General features: G+C 43.3%; 1 non-coding gene across 1 annotated transcript; it reads left to right on the forward strand.

The window, feature by feature from the left end:
* Window positions 1–6,501: 6,501 nt before the first annotated feature.
* LOC118965655 (U7 small nuclear RNA) lies at window positions 6,502–6,557 on the forward strand. The gene has a single exon (XR_005053036.2). It is a non-coding gene; the product is annotated as a U7 small nuclear RNA (small nuclear RNA).
* The last annotated feature ends 15,677 nt before the right edge of the window (window positions 6,558–22,234 follow it).

Raw genomic sequence — 22,234 nt, forward strand, 5'->3', positions numbered from 1 at the left:
AGAGCTTTTGGCTTTACAGTGATGGGTAACAGATATAAATAGATCCAGAATAATCACCCCTCATTAGATGCACAAACAATAATTTAGCATTTTTCTTTTTATGACATGGACAAGGAAAACATAGTAGCACTGAGCATCCAACCCCCCCCCCCCCCCCATAGATAATGAAGCTATTTCCACTTCCCAACACTTTCATTGAGAGTTTAATTACTGCTGTTTTCACAACAAAGACAAAGACAAATTGATTGTGCAGAGATGATTTTCTCAGGAACAGAACATAACATAAATCCTGTCAGTGAATAATTAACCTGCATGAGGCTGTTTGATTTGTGTTAAATGAGGGGAGAGCTGGTATTTTTCTCGCTCCATCAATTTCCTATTGCTACTAATGATTTTGCCGATGCACCAAATACAACTGTCGCATTTACGATCCATATGTTCTTTCAACTTTTTGCTCTTTCATCAGAAAATATAAAAGCTGGTCAATCCTGAGTTAGCATGTGTTCATAGTGTATTTTCCCTGTTCCAGCAGAAACCTTAGGACTGGAGAAACAGGCACACAGCAGGACACGACAGACTGCACACACAGAGTGCTTTTTCCTTTCACCACCATCCAAACCTTGGAAATTGAACAGCAAGTTTTCTGCTTTTATTTTAATTTCCCACATTCCTAACATTGTTTTCTGTCCTTTTGTTGATGCTTTTCTGACAGAGAGAGAGGGATTACTGCAGTGCACACAGCAGGTAGAATAAAGGCTGAAAACATGACATGGTGAAGTGCATAGATCAATGAAATAGTTCAAATCAAATGTTATTGGTCACATACACATGGTTAGCAGCTGTTACTGGTCACATACACATGGTTAGCAGCTGTTATTGGTCACATACACATGGTTAGCAGCTGTTATTGGTCACATACACATGGTTAGCAGCTGTTATTGGTCACATACACATGGTTAGCAGCTGTTATTGGTCCCATACACATGGTTAGCAGCTGTTATTGGTCCCATACACATGGTTAGCAGCTGTTATTGGTCACATACACATGGTTAGCAGCTGTTATTGGTCACATACACATGGTTAGCAGCTGTTATTGGTCACATACACATGGTTAGCAGCTGTTATTGGTCCCATACACATGGTGAGCAGCTGTTATTGGTCCCATACACATGGTTAGCAGCTGTTATTGGTCACATACACATGGTTAGCAGCTGTTATTGGTCACATACACATGGTTAGCAGCTGTTATTGGTTACATACACATGGTTAGCAGCTGTTATTGGTCCCATACACATGGTTAGCAGCTGTTATTGGTCACATACACATGGTTAGCAGCTGTTATTGGTCCCATACACATGGTTAGCAGCTGTTATTGGTCACATACACATGGTTAGCAGATGTTAATGCGAGTGTAGCATGCTTGTGCTTCTAGTATTGACAGTGCAGTATCGACAGTGCAGTAATATCTAACAAGTAATCTAACAATTCCCCAACAAGGACCTAATATACACAAATCTAAAGGGGTGAATGAGAATGTGTACAAAAAATAATATGGATGAGCGATGGCCAAGCGGCATAGGCAGGGTGCAGTAGATGGTATAAAATGCAGTATATACATGTGATATGAATAATGTAAGATATGTAAACATTATTAAAGTTCCATTATTTAAAGTGGCATTGTTTAAAGTGACTAGTGATCCATTTATTAAAGTGTCCAGTGATTGGGTCTCAATGGAGGCAGCAGCCTCTGCGTTAGTGATTGCTGTTTAGCAGTCTAATGGCTTTGAGATTGTAAAACAGCTTCTATCTCGGTCCCAGCTTTGATGCACCTGTACTGACCTCGCCTTCTGGATGATAGCTGTGTGAACAGGGAGTGGCTCGGGTGGTCCTTGATGATCTTTTTGGCCTCCCTCTGACATCGGGTGCTGTAGATGTCATGGAGGGCAGGTAGTTTGCCCCGGCTGATGCATTGTGCAGATCGCACCACCCTCTGGAGTGCCTTGCGGTTGAGAGTGGTGCAGTTGCCGTACCAGGCTGTGATACAGTCCGACAGGATGCTCTAGATTGTGCATCTGTAAAACTTTGTCAGGCTTTTGGGTGACAAGCCAAATTTATTTAGCCTCCTGAGGTTGAAGAGGCACTGTTCTGCCTTCTTCACCACACTGTCTGTGTGAGTTGACCATTTCAGTTTGTCTGTGATGTGTACGCCCTGGAACTTAAAACTTTCCACCTTTTCCACTGCTGTCCCTTCGATGTGGATAGGGGGGTGCTCCCTCTGCTGTTTCCTGAAATCCACAATCATCTTCTTTGTTTTGTTGACGTTGAGTGAGAGGTTGTTTTCCTGACACCACACTCCGAGTGCCCTCACCTCTTCCCTGTAGGCTGTCTCGTCGTTGTTGGTGATCATGTCATACTGTTGTTTCGTCTACAAACTTTATGATTGAGTTGGAGGTGTGCATGGCCATGCAGTCGTGGGTGAACAGGGAGTACAGGAGAGGGCTAAGCCCACACCCTTGTGGGGCCCCATTGTAGAGGGTCAGCGAAGTGGAGATGTTGTTTCCTATCTTCACCACCTGGGGGCGGCCTGTCAGAAAGTTCAGGACCCAGTTGCACAGGGTGGAGTTGAGACCCAGGGCCTCCAGCTTGATGATGGAGGGTACTATGGTGTTGAATGCTGAGCTGTAGTCAATGAACAGCATTCTTACATAGGTATTATTAGGCATCCCCAGCCGCGCCCTCAGAGCATGCGCAGACCAGCTGGCCGGTGTGTTTACGGACATATTCAGTCAATCCCTATACCAGTCTGCTGTTCCCACATGCTTCAAGAGGGCCACCATTGTTCCTGTTCCCAAGAAAGCTAAGGTAACTGAGCTAAACGACTACCGCCCCGTAGCACTCACTTCCGTCATCATGAAGTGCTTTGAGAGACTAGTCAAGGACCATATCACCTCCACCCTACCTGACACCCTAGACCCACTCCAATTTGCTTACCGCCCAAATAGGTCCACAGACGATGCAATCTCAACCACACTGCACACTGCCCTAACCCATCTGGACAAGAGGAATACCTATGTGAGAATGCTGTTCATCGACTACAGCTCGGCATTCAACACCATAGTACCCTCCAAGCTCGTCATCAAGCTCGAGACCCTGGGTCTCGACCCCGCCCTGTGCAACTGGGTACTGGACTTCCTGACGGGCCGCCCCCAGGTGGTGAGGGTAGGCAACAACATCTCCTCCCCGCTGATCCTCAACACTGGGGCCCCACAAGGGTGCGTTCTGAGCCCTCTCCTGTACTCCCTGTTCACCCACGACTGCGTGGCCACGCACGCCTCCAACTCAATCATCAAGTTTGAGGACGACACAACAGTGGTAGGCTTGATTACCAACAAAGACGAGACGGCCTACAGGGAGGAGGTGAGGGCCCTCGGAGTGTGGTGTCAGGAAAATAACCTCACACTCAACGTCAACAAAACTAAGGAGATGATTGTGGACTTCAGGAAACAGCAGAGGGAACACCCCCCTATCCGCATCGATGGAACAGTAGTGGAGAGGGTAGCAAGTTTTAAGTTCCTCGGCATACACATCACAGACAAACTGAATTGGTCCACTCACACAGACAGCATTGTGAAGAAGGCGCAGCAGCGCCTCTTCAACCTCAGGAGGCTGAAGAAATTCTGCTTGTCACCAAAAGCACTCACAAACTTCTACAGATGCACAATCGAGAGCATCCTGGCGGGCTGTATCACCGCCTGGTACGGCAACTGCTCCGCCCTCAACCGTAAGGCTCTCCAGAGGGTAGTGAGGTCTGCACAACGCATCACCGGGGGCAAACTACCTGCCCTCCAGGACACCTACACCACCCGATGTCACAGGAAGGCCATAAAGATCATCAAGGACATCAACCACCCGAGCCACTGCCTGTTCACCCCGCTATCATCCAGAAGGCGAGGTCAGTACAAGTGCATCAAAGCTGGGACCGAGAGACTGAAAAACAGCTTCTATCTCAAGGCCATCAGACTGTTAAATAGCCACCACTAACATTGAGTGGCTGCTGCCAACACACTGACACTGACTCAACTCCAGCCACTTTAATAATGGGAATTGATGGGAAATGATGTAAATATATCACTAGCCACTTTAAACAATGCTACCTTATATAATGTTACTTACCCTACATTATTCATCTCATATGCATACGTATATATTGTACTCTATATCATCGACTGTATCCTTATGTAATACATGTATCACTAGCCACTTTACCTATGCCACTTTGTTTACATACTCATCTCATATGTATATACTGTACTCGATACCATCTACTGTATCTTGCCTATGCTGCTCTGTACCATCACTCATTCATATATCCTTATGTACATATTCTTTATCCCCTCACACTGTGTACAAGACAGTAGTTTTGGAATTGTTAGTTAGATTACTTGTTGGTTATTACTGCATTGTCGGAACTAGAAGCACAAGCATTTCGCTACACTCGCATTAACATCTGCTAACCATGTGTATGTGACAAATAAAATTTGATTTGATTAGATTTTTGTCCAGATGGGATAGGGCAGTGTGCAATGTGATGGCGATTGCGTCATCTGTGGACATGTTGGGGTGGTATGCAAACTGAAGTGGGTCTAGGGTGGCCGGTAAGTTGGCGGTGATATGATCCTTGACTAGCCTCTCAAAGCACTTCATGATGGCAGAAGTAAGCTTTATGTATTTTGGCCTTGATAATAGTGAAATTATCAACAACTAAAAATGACACTAATGTGTGAGAATTCTAACCCTTTAACAGTTGAGGAAGTCTGCTTTATTCTACATTCTACATTCTACATTATTCTTGCAGACACAGTAGTACACCCTCTCCATCTCTCTTCACAAAGCTCTGTTTCATGGGAACTCCAGAATTACACAATGAAACCCTCATTTCTCACCCCTCTGGGAACCTTTCAGCGCTCCACCCATCCATTCTGACCCGTGGTGTATCACGTCGTTGGACTGTAGTGGTGGACGAGAGAGAAAAGAAAAGCCTTTTTCCCCCTAATGTTATTACCTCTGGTCCGACAGGGGTATTAGCCTTGTGTAACCAGCCGCTGCCTTCACAGCCTGACAAACCCGAGAAGATAGAGGAACACCAAACCCTCCCGCTCCGTTTCCCGCTTCCGCTTATCTCTACCCACCCCAGTAATGAGACTGGGAAGCCCAGATTTAAAGTAGGGATAGAGGCAGTAGGGATAGAGAGGAGATAGATTCAGCAGCCCTGCTACTGCAGACTGTCATATCCCTGTGATTTCAGCTAGCCTAGCGGCTCCTGCGGCAGTGAAATTGCATCAAGAGAGCTGATCTTTCTTAGGTGATAAACTGTACTGCTGTTGTAGACTACTGCGTAGTGATGGAACGATCTGATAGCGTGATACAGTGTGCTTGTTTTGATAAATGTGTCTACTACAGGTAGCCAGGTAGGTGGATCCCTGACATTGAGGAGTACTTCATAATTTCCCCTGCCTCCATTACTGAGAAATTAATCACAAACCTACTACTTACTACCAGTGGAGTAGGTCAACACATCACAGAACTGCTAAAGCACTCTTTGTGATGGTGGAAATACATGTTCACATTTATTTGACGAGTGCTGAGATAGAGTGGGTCTGGTCAAAGTCTTGATTTAATCCAGCACTTAAGTCGCTGTGTCTGTGCTTACAAAGCCATTTATTCCAGTAAATCAGCTTAGCCTTACAATGGTCAGTGGGTATGAAGGCCACTAATGGTTCATCATGCCTGCCTTGGGGAGGGAGAGAGAGAATGATAGACAGTGAGAAGCCCCCATAGTTATAATGCTATTTATTTTAGATTTCAGCCCACTATTATCCCTGACCATGAAAGCAAATATTTTCAAGTCCCTTTATAGCAAGTTCAGACAGACTGAAAGGGTTGAAACCATCAGTGGATGAAGATGTTATTCCTGAGTGAGTGAACAGATCTAGCTACTTAAACTACCTGTAGTTAACAAAGCTAGCGCAACAAGCGTACTGTATCACACTACCACATTGTTCCATTACTACGCACTAGTCTAAAACAGCCGTACAGTTTATCACATATGGTCAACTCCTCTGTTGACGCAATATCCGTTCCACAGAAGCCAATAGACTAGCTGAGATCACAGGACAGCCCAAATGACTTACTGTACTATAGAATTCTGTAGTAAATTGTAGAATAATATAGTAAATGCTACAGTATTAACCACAAAAAACTATGTAGTAAATACTACAGTAATGTCCACAAAAACACTACACTTTTTTAACTATAGTAAATTCTACAGTATCTAATTAGCATATACCCTGCCCATTCCCCTTCCCCATATCCCAATTTGTGCCACCCATGACTGAGAAACCTACATGCCAAGTATAGACTATAAATTGTGTTCAATACAGGTTTTTAAAAGAGCAAAAGCTCTGAGCTATCCATTCAGACCCCAGTCCTACCTACCTACCTATATGTTATGCTATTTTAGTATTTCTCCAGTAGGTTTCCTCAAGGAGAAAGCCTCCACCTCTTTGTCAAAGATAATAAAACAAAAACACTGAACACAACAGTATATTACAGTCTGCAAAAACACTACGGTAAATACTACAATCTGCTAAATACTATAGTATTTATAAGACTGCAGTATACTACAGTATGACAGTATTAACTGTAAAGCCTGCATAGTATGTTTTCATGTCAGATGGCTGTTGCCCCTCTACCCCTCCTTTAAATCTAGGCTTCCCAGTCTCATTACTGGCCTGGGAAGAGATAAGAGTGAGCGGGAAATGGAGCGGGAGGGTTCGGTGTTGCTATATCTTCTCAGGGTTGTGCATCCACAGATATCATAAAGTGCAGCTGCAGCACCATTTTGGAGAGACACCTCCATTGACTATAGAATGTCTTCCTCCTTTCTCTCTTTCTTTCTCTCTCTTGCTCTAGCTCTCTCTCTTCATCCATTTATTTCTCTGTCTGCTAATGAAGGGGAGGCTGTTATGACTTCCTGTGGAACATGTCCCTCCATCCTCCCCGGGCTCCCCTCCATCCTCCCAGGCTCCCTTCTTCCCTTCTAGGGAAAGATCTAAAGCTCCAGCCCTGATAGAGACCCCTAGTCAGAGTTGTGATAGATCGTTATCACTCCCTATTACACAGCTAGAGGAGAAGTGGCCGTCCAGCTTTCCACATTATAATGAAGGGAGATATGTGAGGGAATAGCATTCATTAGAATAACATTGTTGTTGAGGAGAGCATGTGAGGCCCACGCGGCTCTAGCTGCTGCCTCCCTCCACTGTGTTGCTCTGACACACCGCAAGCTCAGTAATACATGCACTCATCTTGTGTGCCTCGTCAAACCGCTTGAAGATATGTATTTTATCATCCTACTGCATAACTAATCTCCACAGCACAGCATCACTCAAACAGGGGAACACAACACAGGCAACCAGATATGTAGAAGGCACAGCACATGATCATGGTGTGGTATCTTACTGTGTGTAGGTAAGGGGGCGATATCTATTCAGTAGCTCAGTGCACCCTAATTCGAGTCAGTACTGTTCCTGTGCGATTGTGCTTCTCCTGGAAGAGCTGTGATATCCACGTAACATTACCTCTCAAAATAGAGTTCAGACACGTAACCTTAAAGTTGTGAGGATACACAAAACCATCATGATGACATAGGTTTACAAATAAAATAGTTTACAATTTGTTCATGATTAATCGAGCTAATGAAAATGGATTTTATCTTCAGACTTTATTGATATGAAGATGGTGTTACTTATCGAATAAATAATTATATGAAGCATCCCAGTAGTTTACTTTCTCCCTCATCTTCATCTGCAGAGAATGCCTTGGCTTGGTTACTGTGGGAGATCGGGCCAAGTCTTCAGTTCCCCCTGAGGCAATGCCTAAAGCCAGTCTGCAGTGTGAGGGAGTGGAATGAACAGAAAAGCACAGAGACATATACCAGCGCATGTATTTATATTTCTCTGGAAAATAATCGCTTTCATCCAACAATAAAGCAACCTTGAGCTGTGCTTGGAACCAAGCATGTGGATTCCAGATCCACCTACACTACATGTGGACACCCCTTCAAATGAGTGGATTCTGCTATTTCAGCCACACCTGTTGCTGACAGGTGTATAAAATCGAGCAGAAAGCCAATCTCCATAGACAAACATTGGCAGTAGAATGGCCCGTACTGAAGAGCTCAGTGACTTTCAACGTAGCACCGTCATAGGATGCCACCTTTCCAACAAGTCAGCTCGTCAGATTTCTGCACTGCTAGAGCTGCCCTGGTTAACTGTAAGTGCTGTTATTGTAAAGTAGAAGTGGTAGGCCACACAAGCACACAGAACGGGACCGCCGACTGCTGAAGCACATAGCGTGTAAAAATCGTCTGTCCTCGGTTGCAACCCTCACTACTGAGTTCCAAACTGCCTCTGGAAGCAACATCAGCACAAGAACTGTTCGTCGAGAGCTTAATGAAATGGTTTCCATGGCTGAGCAGCCGCACACAAGCCTAAGATCACCATGCACAATGCCAAGTGTCGGCTGGAGTGGTGTAAAGCTTGCCGCCATTGGACTCTGGAGCAGTGGAAACGCGTTCTCTGGAGTGATGCATCACGCTTCACCATCTGGCAATCCGACGGATTAATCTGGGTTCAGACGATGCCAGGAGAACGCTACCTACTCGAATGCATAGTGGTGGAGGAGGAAAAATGGTCAGTGGCTGTTTTTCATGGTTCGGGTGAGGCCCCTTAGTTCCAGTGAAGAGAAATCTTAATGCTACAGCATACAATGACATTCTAGATGATTCTGCCCTTCCAACTTTGTGGCAACAGTTTGGGGAAGGCCCTTTTCTGTTTCTGCATGACATTGCCCCCGTGCACAAAGTGAGGTTCATACAGAATTGGTTAGTCAAGATAAGTGTGGAAGAACTTCAATGGCCTGCACAGAGCCCTGACCTCAACCCCATCAAACACTTTTGGGATGAATTGGAATGCCAACTGCGAGACAGCCCTAATTGCCCATCATCAGTGCCCCGACCTCACTAATGCTCTTGTGGCTGAATGGAAGCAAATCCCCGCAGCAATGTTACAACATCTAGTGGAAGTCTTCCCATAAGAGTGAAGGCTGTTATATCAGCAACGGGGGACCAACTCCGTATTAATGATTAATGTTTGACGAGTAGGTGTCCACATACTTTTGTCCATGTAGTGTATTTCAGGTGGCTGTTCTTTCCACGAGAGGTGCATGTGACCTTCAGACAGCATTGCCTTCGATGCCTCTGTCTTGATTAGGGCAGTTGTGTATGGGTAGACTGGGCACTTTTTATCAAGTGTGATTACCAGAACGAGTGCTTGTCATCTTGAACGCTCTCCCAAAACTCTTCTCATTCTGATTATAATTCCCCCATAAACACTCCAGAACTGCCTGAGGGCTGGCCTGCATAATTACCTGATGCCTATTCAATTGTGAAAAAATTACTATGCCCCCAGTAGCAATGATGGATGCCACACCGTGTACCAATTCGTGGAGTATTACTCTAACAGATCTATCGTGTAATCATAATGGTATTCAGCCTACAGACGTATGTCATTATACTATAGTGTGCCTGCCTGGTATATAACTGCATCTGTGAGCTAGAAACAATAGGAAACAATGTCAAGAATTGTCTTTCTGGGACAATAAAGATCTATTGAATTGAATGTCTGAATCCCTGTAACACTGCTTTGTGCTCAAGTAGCCTTAACCATGTTAGCTTGTCAACTGTGACCGCATGACTCTGGTGTGACTGTCCTGTAGGCTCCTCTGAACTCGGTTTGCTCTGGCTTTGTTTCTGTCTCTTGTCCACATCACACTGTCATCACTGTGGATTAAACTCTACAATTGTTCATGAAACACTGGATTATCTCTCTCCCTCCCTCCCTTCCTATCTTTCTTTTTCTCTCAGACACACACACAAGCACTCAAGCGTAGACAAATACACACTCCTGTACACTATCTCTGGACAGCAGCCCACATCTCCAGGCCACGGCTGCTCTTTGGGGAGTGAGGGAGGGAGGCCCATGTCGCTGGACTGAACAAGCCTGCAGCCGGCGAGCGGGGTCTGGTCTGCCTCCATCTCATCCTCTGGAGGCTGATGTGAGTGCTTGTAGCTGAAGTAATGAATAGCGAATAAGGTGGTTTAACAAGGTCCACGATGCAGGCAGATTACACGCCAGCCATGAGGGGGGCAATGACAGACTGACTGACAAACACCAGGTAGACACCAATCCTCCCTGTTTCCATGGAAACCCTGGCTGGTGGTGAAAGAATAGAGCACTAAAGATGGAGGGGGAAATGGGCAGTTTTCCATTCAGCTGCAAATGACTGGAGTTCACTAGAGGCCAGAGACCAGGACCTAAAATGAACACCTGCCAACACCTGCCAATTTTGACATTGGCATGCAAAATGTCTATTTCATCAGCCACGTTTGTGTCAGAGTCTATCTAGAAGATAGCGAAGGAGTCAGACGCAGGACACAGGTAAGAGTAAAAAAACACTGTATTAACTCAATCCAAGAACGTAACAAAAATCCCGTTATCAAACAAGGACAAAACAGGATACAACTCCAACACACGAAAGACAATCACGCTAAAACAGAAAGAAAAACCAGAGGGTTAAATAAGGAACATAATTATGAGATGGGAACCAGGTGTGTAAACACACAAAACAAAAGGAAAAATGAAACATGGATCGGTGGCAGCTAGAAAGCCGGTGACGTCGACCGCCGAATGCCGCCCGAACAAGGAGAGGGAACAACTTCGGTGGAAGTCATGACAGTTTGTGGATGGTCAGGGATACACAGTGCGAGCATTTCACTCGTATTTGTGAATAGAAAATGGTCAAGTATGATCATATTAATAGTCAAATAAATTCTGCCGTTTTGTTTCATAGCTGGTAAATTCATCGCTGAAAAAAAAAGAGATGAATCCTATATAGCCTATTCCACCTCGTACTGCAAGACTGTCTGGCTGAGGCTGTGTGCACTTGAAGAGCCGAGCGAAAGATTCATTTTAGAAGCGTTGCACACTGGCATAAAAGTTGATCCAATTTACTTGAAATGACAGTCTACTAGTGAGACTTTGTCCTTGTGTTTCTTGGATACTTTGTTCACAAGCTTGGTTGTTTTGTCATGTTTTAGTTTCAACTGCTAGGGGAAGAGAAGTCACCTGCTTCTAAGAGGCAGGTGAAATGCTTTGGTTATAAGACTCAGGTCACCAAAAATGTTATTAAATAATATACCACATTACTTCTTACTAGTAATACATGTATTGTTTTAGGAACATTCCAAAGCATGCTCATAAATTTTGTTGGTGTTTTGTTGCTGTAATTCTAGCAGGGAAAAAGTATTTGGGTTTGAAAAAAATCTGAGAAAGCGGCTAGATTTTTTTAATCTACCTTTGGTGGCTGGCAGGGTTGGATAGGTTACATTCTAAATGTAATCCGTTACAGTTACTAGTTACCTGTCCAAAATTATAATCAGTAACGTAACTTTTGGATTACCCAAACTCAGTAACGTAATCTGATTACATTCAATTACTTTTAGATTTATTTCCCCTAAAAAGGCATTAGAAGACAAAAATCTATGTTACCAATTGAACACCATCTATTGCAGGATAAAGCAATGTTAACATTTACATAGCTGGCCATATAGATGTTACATTTTACTTTGTGGGTTGGTTATGTAGGCTTCTTCTAACCCATCGTTTTCTATTACATATAATAATACGATTAAATTACATCTTTACATTAATAACCAAAATCTATCAGAATTCCAGAATTCCTGCGGCCCTGTGAATGTTAACCTGTTTAAAGGTCTTACTCTCTTTGGCTACGGAGAGCGTGATCACAAAGTCGGAACGGCTTGTGCTCTCATGCATGCTTCAGTGTTGCTTGCCTCAAAGAGCGCGTAGAAGTAATTTAGCTAATCTAGTAGGCTCATTTGTTGTTCGTAATAGTTTGCATTCCCTGCCATATCTGACGAGCGTCAGAGCCGATGTAGTAGGATTCAATCTTAGTCCTGTATTGACAGTTTGCATGTTTGATGGTTTGTCGGAGTGATAACATGATTTCTTATAAGCGTCTAGGATTCACACTCCTTGACAGCGGCAGCTTTACACTTTAGCTTGGTGCGGATGTTGCCTGTATTCCATGGCTTCTGGTTGGGGTATGTACATACGGTCACTGTGGGGACGACATCATCGATGTAGTTATACTACATGTATTATACTCCTGTAGTATACTAATGTAGTATACTCCTCAATGCCATCTGATGAATCCCGGAACATATTTCAGTCTGTGCTAGCAAAACAGTCCTGTAGTTTATCTGACCACTTCCGTATTGAGCGAGTCAATGGTACATCCTGCTTTAGTTTTTGCATGTAGGAATCAGGAGGATATAATTATGGTCAGATTTGCCAAATGGAGGGCAAGGGAGAGCTTTGTACGCGTTTCTGTGTGTTGAGAAAACACTCCAGCTATTATTGACAAATAGACACAGACCACCACCACTTGTCTTATCGGAGGCAGCAATTCTGTTTTGCCGATGCACGGAAAATCCAGCCAACTGTATATTATCCATGTCATTGTTCAGCCATGACTCGGTGAAACACAAGATTTTACAGTTTTTAATGTCCAGTTGGTAGGATAGTCTCGAACGGAGCTCATCTAGTTTATTCTCCAATTATTGCACGTTGGCCAAAAGGACGGATGGTAGAGGGGGGTTACCCACTCGCCGACGAATTCTCACAAGGCACTCGGACCTGCGTCTCCTATATCGGCGTCTCTTCATGCGAATGACAGGGATTTGGGCCTGGTCCGGTATGAGCAGTAAATCCTTTGCGTCCGACTCGTTAAAGAAAACATCTTTCTCCAGTTCAAGGTGAGTAATCACTGTTCTAATATCCATAAGCTCTTTTCAGTCATAACAGACCATGGCAGAAACATTATGTACAAAATAAGTTATTAACAACATGAAAAAATACACAAAATAGCACAATTGGTTAGGAGCCCATAAAACGGCAGCCATCTCCTCCGTTCCCAAAACTACAGTCTGTTATGAACAGAGTGGACTATGTTTTGTAGACTTTACCCTTTGCTAACATTTTTAAAAATGGCATTGTTTAGAAGTGCAAAGGCGAATTGAGTTATTGCACACGCGCACTTCAGAGTAAGCGTTCCCTAACGGAAATATGCAGATGCATCCTAGAAAGGGCCAATAGGATCTCGTTAGCTCATGCTTGGCTCTGCCCAGCTCCTTGCTTGTTATGCCTGCTATGACTTATTTGTTCCCATTGGAAACGACAGTGTGTGGTCTATCTTGGTTTAGTTATAAAAGTCTTTGGCTTAGTCATTATGGCTAAAGCTTTTCAGACAGAATACAAATGTACTGCAGCTCTTTTTTCTCAGAGAGATTTGTAACAGTATAAAGGTTACTTTTAAGAGCATCATAAAAATGTATACAACCATATGATTCAGAATGTGAACTTACATGAATTTACATAATCCTAAAATGGAAATAGTTCATGTTGAATTGTGAGGGCATGACTTTTCTGACAGAAACAGACCCTGGCTTTTCAGGCTGCCATCTACATTTATGTTGCCAGGTAACACAGAACAGTATTCTGCAAATATGCAATGACAAGCAACAGGCACTCCTGAATCATTCAGACACACTGTAGGCTCAGGAAGAAGAATCTTATGATATCACCGACAGACACTATAAATCTCACACAAATAGGAGTCTGTCAAAGACTTCAATGGTTCATATCATATGTCTGTCTCATCATCAGCCGGGGAGATGATAAAGCATCAGTTTAGGAAATTACAACTGTGCCTTTCTCTTGTAGAGGCTTAACAATTTCCTATTTCAAATAGTGACTGCAAATCAATTATCTACACTGAGTATAATAAACATTAGGAACACCTATGCATCCAGAACAGCCTCAATTCGTTGGGGCATGTACTCTACAAGGTGTTGAACGCGTTCCACAGGGATACTGGCCCATGTTGACACCAATGATTCCCACAGTTGTCTGGATGTCCTTTGGGTGGGAGACCATTGTTGATACACACAGGAAAATGAAAAACCCAGCAGTGTTGCAGTTCTTGACACAAACTGGTGCGCCTGGCACCTACTACCCCGTTCAAAGGCACTTATATTGTTTGTCTTTCCCATTCACCCTCTGAATGGCACACATACACAATCCATGTCTCAGTTGTCTCAAGGCTTAAAAATCCTCCCCTTCATCTACTCTGATTTTAAGTAGATGTGACATCAATAAGGGATAATAGCTTTCACCTGGATTCACCTGGTCAGTCTGTCATGTTAATGTTTTGTATACTCAGTGTATATCAACTTAACTCATTGTCAACTTGTTACATGCATGCCCCTGTTACATGCATTGAGAGTGGTATGGCCGGAAAGAAAACATGAATAATATGGAAATGGCATTGATTGAACACAGCAGGAAAAAGCTACAGCCATGAAACGTTGACGTATGGTGACGTACTCTGGGAAAACATTTTATGCATATTTCCTGGCATCCGTCTCACATCTGCAGCTCATTGATTTGTGCCATTTGTGACTGTGTCACGTAATTAATGGCCATCCTGTCATCCAGAGCAGGGCTGGCTGTCTCTCCAGTATTTAATGACAGCTCTGGCCTGATTACTATTCATCAGGAGTCCCAGGGGCAGAACGCAAGGCAGCAGATGGAGGGGATCGGGCTGGGGTCCTGAGGCTGAGCGTCTGAGAAACTGGAGGGCTGAGAAGCCCGAGAGGCTGGGGCTAATGGCCTGGGGACAGGTGCTGAGTGTCTGAGAAGTCTGGTGCAGGCTGGGGAAAGGCAAGGGCAGGGTCAGGCCAGATTAGACAGTCATGGATGCCCCATCAGCCTTCTGAGCAGGTTTCAAACAACAGGTCTGTTGTGAGCGTGGCATTTGGAGAAAGAGCTTGTTGTAGCCTGCTGGGAGAATAACAAGGACTACGAATGCATTACATTTTCAGATGCAGTCAATGTAAACATACTTGATAAAATACAATTGCAAGGGAAATAATGTAATAATGATGTACAGTGCCTTCAGAAAGTGGTGGGTAGAATATGGGGCTTTGGTGACAAAACGGATGGCACTGTGATAGACTGCATCCAATTTGCTGAGTAGAGTGTTGGAGGCTATTTTGTAAATGACATCGCCGAAGTCAAGGATCGGTAGGATAGTCAGTTTTACGAGGGTATGTTTGGCAGCATGAGTGAAGGATGCTTTGTTGCGAAATAGGAAGCCGATTCTAGATTTAATTTTGGATTGGAGATGCTTAATGTGAGTCTGGAAGGAGAGTTTACAGTCTAACCTGACATCTAGATATTTGTAGTTGTCCACATATTCAGAACCGTCCAGAGTAGTGATGCTAAACGGGCGGGCAGGTGCAGGCAGCAATCGGTTGAAGAGCATGCATTTAGTTTTACTTGCATTTAAGAGCAGTTGGAGGCCACGGAAGGAGAGTTGTATGTCATTGAAGCCTGTCTGGAGGTTAGTTAACACAGTATCCAAAGAAGGGCCAGAAGTATACAGAATGGTGTCGTCTACATAGAGGTGGATCAGAGTATCACCAGCAGCAAGAGCGACATCATTGATGTATACATAGAAAAGAGTCGGCCCAAGAATTGAACCCTGTGGCACCCCCATAGAGACTGCCAGAGGTCCGGACAACAGGCCCACCGATTTTACACACTGAACTCTATCTGATAAGTAGTTGGTGAACTAGGCGAAGCAGTCATTTGAGAAACCAAGGCTGTTGATTAGCTGTTCAGGAGCCTTATGGCTTGGGGGTAGAAGCTGTTAAGAAGCCTTTTGGACCTCGACTTGGCGCTCTGGTACCGCTTGCCGTGCAGTAGCAGAGAGAAAAGTCTATGACTAGGGTGACTGGAGTCTTTGACAATTTTTAGGGCCATCCTCTGATGCCGCCTGGTATAGAGGTCCTGGATGGCAGGAAGCTTGGCCCCATTGATGTACTGGGCCGTGCGTACTACCTTCTGTAGTGCCTTGCGGTAGGAGGCAGAGCAGTTGCCATACCAGGCAGTTGCCATACCAGGCAGTGATGCAACCATACTATCGATGGTGCAGCTGTAAAAACTTTTGAGGATCTGAGGACCCATGCCAAATCTTTTCAGTCTCTGTTAAGGGATTTTTTTTATCAATAATGACTAATTATGTATACATTTCAATCAGGACTGACTAATCAGAGTACTATTATGTTACTGTATATGTATGAATTTTATTTTTATTCTAGTACTGAATATAATGTGTGTAATTATAATCAAGAAGTAGAACAATGACTGTCTGTTCCTTGGTAGAAATGAATGAATTTATCATCAGACTGGCTAGAATGCTTATCTACACAGGCAGACCTTGGCTCGGGTCATAAATTATCTAAGTTGGGAGAGACGATGTGGGAAGGCTTGAGAACTATACAGCCATTGTACTGGAGTGGAGATGAGACGGGGTAGTACGAAAACTAATGACGTCATTTTTAGTTTACCTGTGGTAAACTGTATCATGTTCAGTACTCTCGAGAATAAACGCTGCTGATTGATTTTGAGACTGGTCTTTGTCCATTTTATGCAAATAAGAGCCTTACAAATTCTTAGGAATTGACCGTGTTTAATTTTAATTGAGTATTAAAACATATAGGAATTTAATTCCTGTAACAGTCTCCTGAGGGGCAATAGTCTTTGTCGTGCCCTCTTCAAGACTGTCTTAGTGTGTTTGGACCATGATAGTTTGTTGGTGATGTGGACACCAAGGAACTAGAAGCTCTCAACCTGCTCCACTCCAGCCCCGTCGATGAGAATGGGCGCGTGCTCGGTCCTCCTTAGAGACTTACCCAGAAAGACTCACAGCTTTAATCACTGACAATGGTGATTTGAACATGTATTGACTCAGTGGGTTGAATACTACCTAATCAATATATATTCGTTTTTTTTGTTGTAAAATTATGACTTTTTTAATTGATATTTTTACAAATGTTCAAATTTTTCTTCCACTTTGACGAGTATTTTGTGTAGATCGTTGACAAAAAAATTACAATTAAATCCATTTTAATCCCACTTTATAATATAACAGAATGTTTTGGCACTGTAGCTCTTAACGGCAACTGAATAGGTGGGGGGTATAGCAGCAATTACAGTGCAGCCTACAATCAAACATCAGACACAGCATGCACTTCCAGAAAAACAAACGGTTGTTTTTCACTTTGGAATAAGGAACAAAAACAATCTTATGTTTAGCCTGTTCCCTTCAACAGAACATAAACTTTCAGCCCTCGTACAAGTAGCATCACTTGTTTAATTGACCGGCTCGGCTTGAACCAGGGATTACTGAAAGCAATCATGCTTATTGTAGCACCTGTGCGACCCTACAGAAAGGGCCTGATCCTCTGGACACAGGAAGCAGCAAAGCACCTTACCCAGACTGTCCCCACTCCCTCCCTTTCTCCCTCCCTCTTCAGTTCTTCCTTATTTTTGCCCTCGTTCTCTCCCTCAGGCTCCCTGGAGTCACATTGGATCTCTGGTCTGGTCTGAAAGGTCTGGCTGGTCACTGTGACCATGGCAACTGCAGCAGTCCACCAATGGCAGGCCCTTGGAACCATTAACAGGAAATAGAGGTGAGGTGGGAGCTGAAGACTTGGCCCTGTCTCTCCACAGTAACCAAGCCAAAACTCTCTGTAAAGGACAATATTTGTTTGGGCATCCTGGTTGTGTAGGAGAGAGTAAGTTCTCCTACTGGAAGACTTTGTGTACTTATTTATTAGTGACACTTTCTTTACATAATTCCATAAAGTAGAAATCTTAACCTAACGTAACATCTATTCTCATTAATTAGATTTATCATGAGCAAGCGAAATTCGATTGGCCTGTGTTGCCTTTACCGTGTATTTCTATATCGTCTTTTCCCAAATTATTTTATTATTATACTTCCTGAGAATAACTCTATTAATGTCACCCAGCAGCTACATATTATCAAATCCAAACAACAAACCATTAATGCCAAATAAACTATTGGGCGGTTATCCAGGGACATAAATATGATGATACAATAATTGTGCAAATAGATCCCCAGGGGCATACAAAACATTTGAGAGGATGTGAGTAACTTAAACCCCTCCACATCTCAGATGACAAATACCCCGGTACGTAGGCTAAGCATCTCAGTGATCATTTGTATCGATGGGAGCCCGTTGCCACCTCCCTTTTACATAGCCATCAATAGTATATTGATATATAATAATATACATAGCCATCAAAAGTCATGTGGTGTGAACGATCTGGAAGGGCAACTGGGAGAATAGATACTGTAAGGGTTAGTTCAGGAATGTATGAAGTGTGAACACTGATAAACTATTAGTGCTTTGCCACTGTCCTCCAGGACTCCACAGTATGCTGCTTTTTTTACTGAGCTTCAGCTTCAGCAACCACTTGATGCATTTCACGTGTCTCTCTATTATACATGGGAATACTTGGGAACAGATTTCCAAAATGTAAATCACTTGGAGCTGATTACCTGGTGTTTTTACAGTCTGTTATGTCCAACAATGAAAATCTAAAAATGTATGTTTTTTTTTGGCTTAGAAAACTTTAGGGGGGAGGACGGGGGAATAAAACCACCTGCGGGCGAAATTTGTCCATCAGTTGGGGGATGCTGGTCTAAGCTACTATATTTCTCCAGTTTCCAACTGGAAAGATGGGAGAGACAAAATGTAAAACCATATACTCAGCTAAATTTATATCAACAAGTGCTAGAGGCATGATAGCAAATACACTGCCCCAGTTTTTTATCAAGAGCATCTTTAAATTAGTGTCATTGCATACAGTACCATAATTACAATTATCTTACACTGTATACATAATTCAGGGCAGCAGTTGACAGCTTTCTGAAACCTCTTTATAAAATCTATTTCTTTCTATAGATTATGCGAATCGCATAATCCATAGAACATCGCACTAGGCCTGAGCTTCCGGGGCTTCAACCCGGGATGTTTTTGGTCAAGCCCAACCTTTTGATTGGCAAATCAATTATTGCGAGTTTCCATAAGCACGCATCACTTGCGCTATGCAGTATAAAACAACAAATGGAGTGATGCGGTGCCTGCTGTGATTGGTCAAGATTTCACAATGCAGTGTAACGCTCACAACCCCTTGGCCCGCCCCTACAGCACCAGTTAGATGTCATCACTCAGCAAAACGCCTGTCACTCAGTATGCGTGTCTGTAAGAATCCTAGGGCATGGAAATGAATTACTAAGGTTAAGTAAATACATAAAAGTGGATTACCTTATTCCACTCGTCTATGAGTTCATTTCCTATTCCAATGTGACATTAGTGTCCTTGGATGGTGAAAGGCTCCTTTAGGAGAGAGTAGCCTTGTGCGTCTTAATGAACACTGGACTCATTCCCAAAAAGTTGCTTTCATATACTCTTTCTGAAAGAACTACCACTCATACTGTACATAGTACCCACCTAAAATTACTTCCATTCCAGTTGGCACAGGCCTTGCAACAGTGCTGACATGAAATCACACATCCCCCCCACTGACTGCTAGTGCTGTCATTCTGTTTGTCAGAGCCCCATCTCCAACTTGGTAATGTCTTAAGAGCCTGCTTTAGCAGCAACACCTAATTTACTGTCGATGTCTGACAAAGTATTGAAAAAAAGCTACTGGCACTGAAGGCAGCTGCATGCAGTGATAAGGTATGATTGACCCAAATTGTACATTCATTTATGGGAGATATGAAGGTGTGTGCTTTGCATAACACATCTAAAGGACTTTTCTGACTTATCACACCTGGAAATTCAAATAAACACAGGCACAGAAAACACTAGCAACATTGCAGTTGTTTCTATGTATAAGAGAATACTATATGAAACACCATCAAAGGACTAGACAAGAGAATCCACAAGAGGTTTGTAACAATGTACGCTGAGAGTTGGGAAGCAGGTTCAGGGAGTGAATACATTTAATTCAGAAATGAACAAAATAAGAAACAAACAGCACACTGACATAAAACAGAAACAATGACGACTGGGGAAGAAACCAAAGGGAGGGACATAAAGGGCAGGTAATCAAGATGGAGTCCAGGTGAGTGTCATTATGCGTGAAACGCTGGTGACAGGTGTGCGCCCTAACGAGCAGCCTGGTGACCTAGATGCCGGAGAGGGAACACAAGTGACAAGGTTAATTACGATAATTCAGTAAAATCCACTTGACAGCTTCTTATTCTGCTTGAGGAGTTCTAAAGCATCCTCAGAACCAGTCAATCAATATACATTCAAATCCATTCTCATGTTTTCACACATCTCACTATGAGTGGATTGACTCACTCCAATCATGTGGAGATGGTGTTGTTAACACACTAAGCCTCTCCAGTCAGTTTGTGTTTAAAGAACAGTGAGTTGTTGACCCTGTTCTGACCTTAGTGTTTGTGCATCAACATACAGATGTAGGATCTTAATTTGAGTTTGCTACAGCAGGAAAATAATCCTGCAACAAAAGGAAACGTGAAGTATGTGGATTATATTTAATGGACATTTTTGTAGGGGTTGATAAATGTTTTTGTAAGGAAATATCAAGTCTGACATTTCAAAGTAAAATTACAGACATCAGAAGCCTTTTTAAATCTCAAGCACACTACAAAGTTATCCTGCAACAGGGTGATCAAATTAAGATCATACATCTGTACAGACATCTGGCAGAGGTCCTGAGCTGATAGACTACAGATCCTTTCTACAGAGCTCAGTACAGAATAACACAGATGATCAGACAAACAACAATCCAACACAGACTACAGGGTACTAAGACATTTTCATTATTATTATTTAATGTGAAAAATACAACATAAACCACCTCTTTCATGATTAAGTGGGGAGTCACAAGGCACTGGACCGTCTCATGTTATTACAAAGGAAGAGCAATAACAGAGCAGAGAAGCAGACATCAACCCTCGTCTTTTATATACACACTAAGAGACCAATGATTGCAGAGGAAACACTTGTCTTTTTCCAATACACTCCTCAACAAGATCTATTAAAAAAAGCACTATAAAGCTAAAGGTTATAAAAAGTGAATGTCTGTGATGTGTAACAGTTCATGTCTGTGTATGGTTGCGCTCGGTTGTGTTTGGACTGACTGGCTGTTTTAAAGCTTTGGAACAAATCAAATCAAACTTTATTTGTCACATGCGCCGAATACGGTAGATGGTAGACCTTACTGTGAAATGCTTACAAGCCCTTAACCAACAGTGCAGTTCAATAAGAGTTAAGAAAATATTTACCAAATAAACTAAAGTAAAAAATTATAAAAAGTTACACAAAATAACAATAACTAAGCTATATAAAAGGTACCGAGTCAGTGTGCGGGGGTACAGGTTAAGTTGAGGTAATTTGTACATGTATGTAGGGGTGAAGTGACTATGCATAGATAATAAACAGTGAGTAGCAGCAGTGTACAAAACAAATGGGGGTCGAAGGGGTGGGGGAGGTCATTGTAAATAGTCTGGTGGCAATTTTATTAATTGTTCAGCAGTCTTATGGATTGGGGGTAGAAGCTGTTAAGGAGCCAAATGGTCCTAGACTTGGCGCTCAGGTACCGCTTGCCGTGCAGTAGCAGAGAAAACAGTCTATGACTTGGGTGACTGGAGTCTCTGACAATTTTATGGGCTTTCCTCTGACACCGCCTATTATATAGGTCCTAGACGGCAGGAAGCTTGGCCCCAGTGATGTACTGGGCCGTACGCACTACTATCTGTAGCACCTTATGGTCAGAGGCCGAGCAGTTGCAATACCAGGCGGTGATGCAACCGGTCAGGATGCTCTCGATGGTGCAGCTGTAGAACTTTCTGGAGTCCCATGCCAAATATTTTCAGTCTTCTGAGGGGGAAAAGGTGTTGTCGTGCCCTCTTCACGACTGTCTTGGTGTGTTTGGACCATGATAGTTTGTTGATGATGTGGACACCAAGGAACTTGAACCTCTCGACCCGCTCCACTACAGCCCCGTCTGATAATGGGGGCCTGTTCTGCCCGCCTTTTTACTGTAGTCCACGATCAGCTCCTTTGTCTTGCTCACATTGAGGGAGAGGTTGCTGTCCTGGCACCACACTGCCAGTTATG

The sequence above is a fragment of the Oncorhynchus mykiss genome, chromosome 8, assembly GCF_057628025.1.
Source record: "Oncorhynchus mykiss isolate SJ-2025 chromosome 8, ASM5762802v1, whole genome shotgun sequence".
Classification (NCBI taxonomy): Eukaryota; Metazoa; Chordata; class Actinopteri; order Salmoniformes; family Salmonidae; genus Oncorhynchus; species Oncorhynchus mykiss.